The sequence below is a fragment of the Malaya genurostris genome, chromosome 3, assembly GCF_030247185.1.
Source record: "Malaya genurostris strain Urasoe2022 chromosome 3, Malgen_1.1, whole genome shotgun sequence".
Taxonomy (NCBI): domain Eukaryota; kingdom Metazoa; phylum Arthropoda; class Insecta; order Diptera; family Culicidae; genus Malaya; species Malaya genurostris.
The window spans coordinates 30,925,630-30,932,819 of record NC_080572.1 but is presented as its reverse complement, the minus strand read 5'-3'; positions in this window follow the sequence as shown (position 1 = coordinate 30,932,819).

Sequence of the window (7,190 nt, the reverse complement as noted above, 5' to 3'; positions counted from 1 at the left end):
TCAAGCCAATCGTCGGAGTGGAACTGTCGACCGGAACTGCGTGGTAAGATTTTGAAGACGATTAAGAGGAATCCTAATCTGTCGGATCGTGATTTGGCCAGAAAATTCGGTGCAGCCCATATTACCGTGAGGAGAACTCGACTCCGGGAAGGAATGAAGTCGTATCGAGCTAGCAAACAGCCAAATCGTACCATAAAACAGAATAGTGTGGTCAAAATTCGTGCTCGGAAACTATATGACCAGGTGCTGACCAAGTTCGACGGGTGTCTTCTGATAGACGATGAAACCTATGTCAAAGCTGACTTCGGGGGGTGTTCCAGGAAAATTGAAATTTGTTTTTGCCGACAAATTTGCAAGAAAATTTATGATTTGGCAGGGCATTTGCAGCTGTGGCAAAAAAACGAAAGTTTTCGTTACAAATAAGACAATAACATCGGAACTATACCAAAAATAGTGTCTCCAAAAACGAATTTTTCCGTTAATTCGATCCCACGACTATCCCGTAATGTTTTGGCCAGATTTGACAAGCTATTATTACAGCAAAGTTGTTCAAGAATGGTATGCAGAGAAAGGGGTCCAGTTTGTTCCGAAAAACCTTAACCCACCCAACTGCCCCCAGTTCCGCCCTATTGAGAAATACTGGGCAATCATGAAGAGGAGACTCAAGGCAAAGGGAAATGATTTCAAAGACATCAATCAGATGACGACCTGGTGTAACAAGATAGCTAAAACGATGGACGAAGAAGGTGTGCGCCGCCTAATGAGCCGTGTTACAGGAAAAATTCGAGAATTCTTTCGAAACCGTGACGAATCATTTTATCCGTATTTTTTCTTAAAAGTATGAAGAAAACGCTACATTTGTATAAAAAAAGATCTTGAGTTCAATAATAAATAACTTAAATACAGGCAATTGTCTTTGTTCCTAATCTGTCTGAATGCACGACAAAAAAAATCGAACCAAATCGTCGGGCGGATATGTTACATCTTACATTCGAACAAATTTAGATTCAGATTATAAATCAATGTCATATTTATAAAAAAAAAACAATTTTAATCTACCTAGTGGTGTAATGATGCCTTTCTCATATTGCTTATATGTTCAAAAATATCACTAGAAGATTTTGTCAATTTTTTCTCAAACTTGAATAAAATCAAAAAATTTCTTAGAATGTAAACTACCATAAATTTTCAATTTGTAAACAGTTATGTCAAGTTAATATAGATTTAAATGTAGCAACCCTGCACGCTATACAAAATTTAACAAAGTACGCTGTGCGCTAGGTGTTTTTTTTTAATAATTTTTTTTGGAATATGAGTTAAAATTAAATCATTAAGATTTCAATTGGGTGTTCAGCCACAAGTGGTGACTTTTCAGCCCTATTATATACATGATTTGGTTATTACCATGAAGACATCATTTGCTTCAGCAATTCTGTGATTTTTGTGTAGGGAAAATTCTAAACCTACTTGTATTGTGTAATGGGGAAAAGGAACTTATATACTAACTTACTAACTAATATAAAGAGCAAATCGATTCAGTTGAAGATTGTATCTATTTTTGTCGGAATTTGCTTATAATATTATGTAACAATACATCTAATTGTTCTATATTTGTGAGTCTGTGTTACTCATTTGTACTAAACCAGGGAGGACGCTTCAAGATCATTTTCAGAATTTTATTCTGAATCCTTTGAAGCGTCTTCTTCCTGGTGGAACAACAACTTGACCTAATTGGTACTGCATAAAGCATGGCTGGTCTGAAAATTTGTTAAATAAATAAATTAATAATTTGTTTTTAGACAGAGCTTAGAATTTTTGTTTATGAGAGGATATAAACATTTAATATATTTATTACACTTTGCCTGGATTCCTTCAATGTGATCCTTGAAAGTGAGTTTTTGTCATACGTTATACCTAAGTATTTTGCTTGATCTGACCATGTCAATTCCAAGCCATTCAATTTGATAATGTGATTATTATTTGGTTTAAGAAAAGAAGCTCTTGGCATATGATGAAAGATAATTAATTGCGTTTTTGCTGCATTTGGTTTAATTTTCCATTTTGACAGATTATCACTGAAAATATTCAAGCTTCTTTGTAGGCGACTGCAGATCACTCTTAGATTTCTACCTATGGCTAACAGAACCACCGGGTAGATTTGGAAGATCAGAAGTGAAAATATTATACAAGACTGGAGCTACGCTCGAACCCTGCGGAACACCGGCTCGTACGGGTAGCATTTCAGATTTACAATTCTGATAGCTAACCTGAAGAGTACGATCAATTAAATAATTTTGAATCATTTTGATCAAATAAATAGGAAAAGGTAAATCAGACAATTTTGCTATTAAACCTTTGTGCCAAACACTGTCGCATGCTTTTTCTATGTCTAGAAGAGTAACTCCAGTGGATAACCCAGAAGATTTATTTGATTTTATCATGTTCGTAACTCTGACAAGTTGATGAGTAGTTGAATGTTCATGACGAAATCCTAACTTCTCTGGTAAAAAATTGAATTCTCTTTTAAATGAGACATCACATCAACAAGATAATTTTAAAAAAAAGTTTACTGATAGAAGAAAATAAACTAATTGGTCGATAACTTGATGTTTCTGTTGGGTTTTTACCATCTCATGATCCACATGATTTTCAAATTTGGGGGTGTTTCCCGCAGACCCATACGGACCGAAGGATGCGGGCAACATAGATATTTTCCAATGCCATCTGGAAGACTCACGCAATATTCAATTCACCGGCCACTGCCTATCGCCAGCTGAAAGCTGAATTTTCGGGAATCCGAGACCCCTATACGACATTATCTGATGATACTATTCTAGTTTTAAGTTTGTCGTTAAAAATAAGATTAGAAAATAACCTTTGCATCTTAGAGCTTAAGCAATGTGCCTAAAAATTTATATTACACTGTTGAATAAAAAAAATTTTAAATTCATTATAATATTATTTGTAAATTGCCATCCAATTTCGAAAAAAAATTTCAAAAAGTGATGAAGTCGAATTCATTCGGATGATCATTTGAAACAGTTGATCTTGTAGGTAGTTCAATTTATTTTCCGTTATATCGCCTAAATCGACTTCGTTTAAAGAAGCGAAGGCATTGGTAGGTAGATGTGTACTGTTATACTAGTGTAACTGCCATTAGAAGAAGATGATTTGGCCGATCTACCTATTAATAAATTGTCGCATTAGAAGAATTCAGAGGTAGTTGTCTACCTGTTACCAAAGCGTAACTGTCATTAGAAGAAGGTGATGACGAGGTCGATCTACCTGTCAATAAATTGTTTTCGTTAGAAGACGAATTGGAAGGCGTGCCTGTTTTTTGTATAAAATTCGAAGAAAATAGTGCCTTAGAAGAATTAGTCGTCGCATTTGTAACGGTTTTTTGATTTTCAGGTATGTTCTGTTAATTTAAGATCGTTGATTTGACTTGTTGTCTAAACGAACGAGGGTACAATTTTTTTTCCTGACAGGACATTTCAAATAATTGGATTTATGATTTCCATCGCAATTTGAACATGAAAATTTATCAGTGGTTTCCTTCATTGGACAAACGTCTTTCGAATGCGATTTACCACAATTCAAACACCGTATATCCATATGACAATTTCTGGTTCCATGGCCGATTATTACTTGGAAAGGGGCAAAAACAAGCAATTCTTTCAGTTCATTTTTAATTTCATCAGTACTTTGATCATTTGATAAGCTTTCAAGACAGCCTTGAAGGGTCTGTCTGATTTTATATCATATGAATAAAATTTATGAAGTTTCTCGGACAAATATCGGATAAGACGTTCATAATCTTCCAATCCATCAACCAAGACTCGACATTCTCCTCTTCGTCCGATTTGAAATGAGACTTTTACTTCCGGGAGAAAAGTAGAAAGCTCAGTACGGAATGCTCTGAAGTCGGAAATCATCACCGTCACTGGAGGCATAGATTGTTGTTTCTTCCCAGAACGACAAGCGTCCATTTCGGGAATTTTTGAAGAAAATTTCTTCTATGTCGCTACAATCGGATTCAGGAAGAATCTCGTAAATATTGTTAGACGGCATAGAATCTACGGAAGGGAAATCCGTCCGTTGTCTTTTATTTTTATTTTCAGATTCTATAAGAACGAGAATGTTATTTGAAAAATGTTGAATAACGGATTGTGATTTATTCCGTATTGAATTATTTTTAGCCTTAGACTTGTTGCCTTTCCGGTTGGACGCAGGCATTTTATAAATGAATGAAATTTGAAATTAAATTACCTGGGCTAAATTTGTCTTCGATTAATCTCCTAGTTTGCAAAAGTCTTGAAAAAGACTAATTTTGTTGTAGTCTTAATAAAGACTGATTAGTTCGAAGAATAGTTCTTTGGATAGCTAGCCTTTAAAAAGGCTGATTTTTTTCTTAGTTTTGAAAAAGGGTGCTTATATTAGAATATCATTCTTTGTATAGCCTTGAGGAAGGCTAACTAATTGTTAGTCTTTAAAAAGACTGTTAGTGATTAAGGTAGCCTTGAAAAAGACTGAAGCCTTGAATCAATGAAACTTTAGGTAGCCAGAAAAAATTCCAGGAGCCAAGAGATACCCGTGCGGTGCAAACGACTGTTCAACACCGACTGATGCGCTAGGTGGTGTTTGCTTCTTCTGTACCAGCACGTACTGATGCGCACCGGTTTTGCATCATTTTGTACGACAGTTTTGATACTCATCGCCCTTTAATTTCGGAACCGGATCTGGATAAAATTGAACACTGCCTTTTAAGACACTAAGAGCTTTAATATGAATCATGATTTGTGAAAATCGGTTAACCAGTTGCTGAGAAATTGAAGTTTTTGGAGTTTTTCGTCACTATTATCGATGCATTCGGAAGTGTGCACCGGGGACTAGTAGTCCCAAAGTAGATTTATATATTCACTAACTAACATGATCTGCCAACTAGATGAATTTACCAGTAGGTTCTATAAAAAATTGTATCTTGTTTCGCAGTCACTTTTGAAATTAATTTTTTTTCACTTATCGTTCTGTTATACCGGAACCGAAAGTCGGATCTGGATCAATTTTTCGGGAACTTTTTATAAAATTTCAAGGCCATTTATTTGCATTTAATGTGTAAAAATAGGTTTAGAAATTTTCATATAGATTTGCACATATTGCCTTGTAATTACGTAACTGGAAGTCGGATAAAAATAAAAGCAATAGCGAGCTATGGGACCATAAGACCTTTCGTTTGAATCTAACTTTGTGATTATTGGACGTCATGTTTGCGAAAAGTGAGTTACATTTTTTTCATTTTTATGGTGAATATCACCACCCAATTCCGGAACCGAAAGTCGAATCTGGATAAAATTCAATAGCGTTCTATGGGACCATAAGACATTTAATTCAAATCTAGGTTTGTGAGAGTCGGTTCAGTCATCTCTGAGAAAATCGAGTGATATTATTTGTGACATACACACAGACATACACAGACATTTTGTGATCCCGACGTACTGAGTTGAATGGTATATGAAACTCGGCCCTCCTCGGCCTTTGTTCAAAAGTCGGTTTTCACAGTGATTACATAGCCTTTCTATATGAGAAAGGCAAAAAAGAAATTATGTCATAATTTGCATTTTAAGCTTACAATAACGCTCCAATACACATACATCACTATTTTTTCTTGAAAGATTGTGAAAAACAATTTCCAATACTCAATTTTACTCGAAGTTTTGAGAAACAAAACATTCGCTCTTGACAACAATAAACATCAGGGCCGTAAGCATAGGGCAAGTGGAGCGGTGCCCCAGGGCCCCCGACGGGACGGGAACCCGATTCTTCTTGTCAACCACTTGGTTGGCCCTTGGCAAAGATTTTGGGGACCCTTGAAAATACTTCAAATTGATCAATTTCCTGAGTTGCCCGGAGCATTTAAATATTTTATCGAACTGGATTTTATTACGATTTGGTTCATTTTAATGAAACATTCGATTCTTTACCACGAATTTTAATTTGTTATTTAAAGAAAATCACCTTATAATTGAATTTTATTTGCCAATAGCACCTTGTGGGAGCGACTCATTCGCGTCGATTGAGGTATCGAACAGTTCTCACAACTATATTCGCGGGAAATTCAAATGTTCTATACACTACCCTAGGTGTATTTTGAAATTTGATAACAGGTTTCCGTATGGGGGCCGCACACGCAGAGAAAAAAGTGGAACAAACTTATCGCAACAAATTGTTTTATTAAAATAGTGATAGAAAATCTGGTTCAATACTGAAATATGGTTTCTTGAAACAACAAAACAAGATATATGTTATTTCCTAATGGGCTAGCTTGTTTCAATATTTTTTTCGATTTTATCTGTTTCGCTGACTGTTTTGTTATCTTTGTACGATTTTAAAAAGAAATGACATTAGGATTTCTAATTACGATTATAACTTGAAATATGACGCAACAATTGAAGAAAATGATGATTACTTCGTCTTGGTCTTACAATTGTTATTAAACCATGAAAAAACGTGATTAAGAAATAAACAACATAAAGCTTATTTTCTACGACCCAAAAACGCTAAGCGAATAACAGATTTTATATTTACGTCTGTCGTATTGATATGAAATTAATAGGATAGGTGAAATGTACCCGAACGAAGTTAATACAACCAAATCTCAATGTTTATCATAAAAAAATTAACATCAGCAGGAGCTCACAATGAGATGCGCTCTATTACCCACCTTTTTTCCTATGTATTAGGTATGAAGTAAAGCACAGTCAACCGGTTGGCTGTGTATAATCGATTTTAATTGAATGAAATTTCAGTCGGTGTTGAACAGTCGTTCGCACCGCACGCGTATAGCTGTTGGCTCCTGGAATTTTTTTTCTGGCTACCTAGAGTTTCATTGATTCAAGGCTTCAGTCTTTTTCAAGGCTACCTGAATCACTAACTAAGTGACTAAGTGATACAAAGAGTGATATTAGAGTGACTAAGTGATACAAAGAGTGATATTAGAGTGACTAAGAAATTAATCAGCCTTTTTTAAGGCTAGCTAGGAGTCTAATCGAAGACTAATTTAGCCTAGTTAATTTAATTTAAAATTTCATTAATTTCAAAAATGCCTGCGTCCAACCGGAAAGGTAACAAGCCTAAGGCTAAAAATAATTCAATACGGAATAAATCACAATCCGTTATTCAACATTTTTCTA